Raw genomic sequence first — 306 nt, forward strand, 5'->3', positions numbered from 1 at the left:
CATCGATTAAAACTGTAAAATAACTAAATGGTTCATATGGTGGATGTATGAATCCACATATAACATTGAATATTATTCAAATACGTGGAGAATTCAGTCTCTACTTTAGCTGGTGATGGCTTTATAATTTATTTACCTTCAAGGCAAGCAACACATAAAATTCCTTAAGTTGAAAAATCTTCTGATTTTTCAATGAATGATAAACTTTCAATTATTTTTTTTTTTTGCATCATTATTGATCCAGGATGGTCTAACCGGTCATGTCAAACATTAAATTCATTAGTAAACTTCTGGTTTACTATGAGT

This window comes from Theobroma umbraticum, unplaced genomic scaffold, assembly GCF_002168275.2.
Source record: "Theobroma umbraticum cultivar Fairchild unplaced genomic scaffold, ASM216827v3 scaffold_81.0, whole genome shotgun sequence".
Lineage (NCBI taxonomy): Eukaryota > Viridiplantae > Streptophyta > Magnoliopsida > Malvales > Malvaceae > Theobroma > Theobroma umbraticum.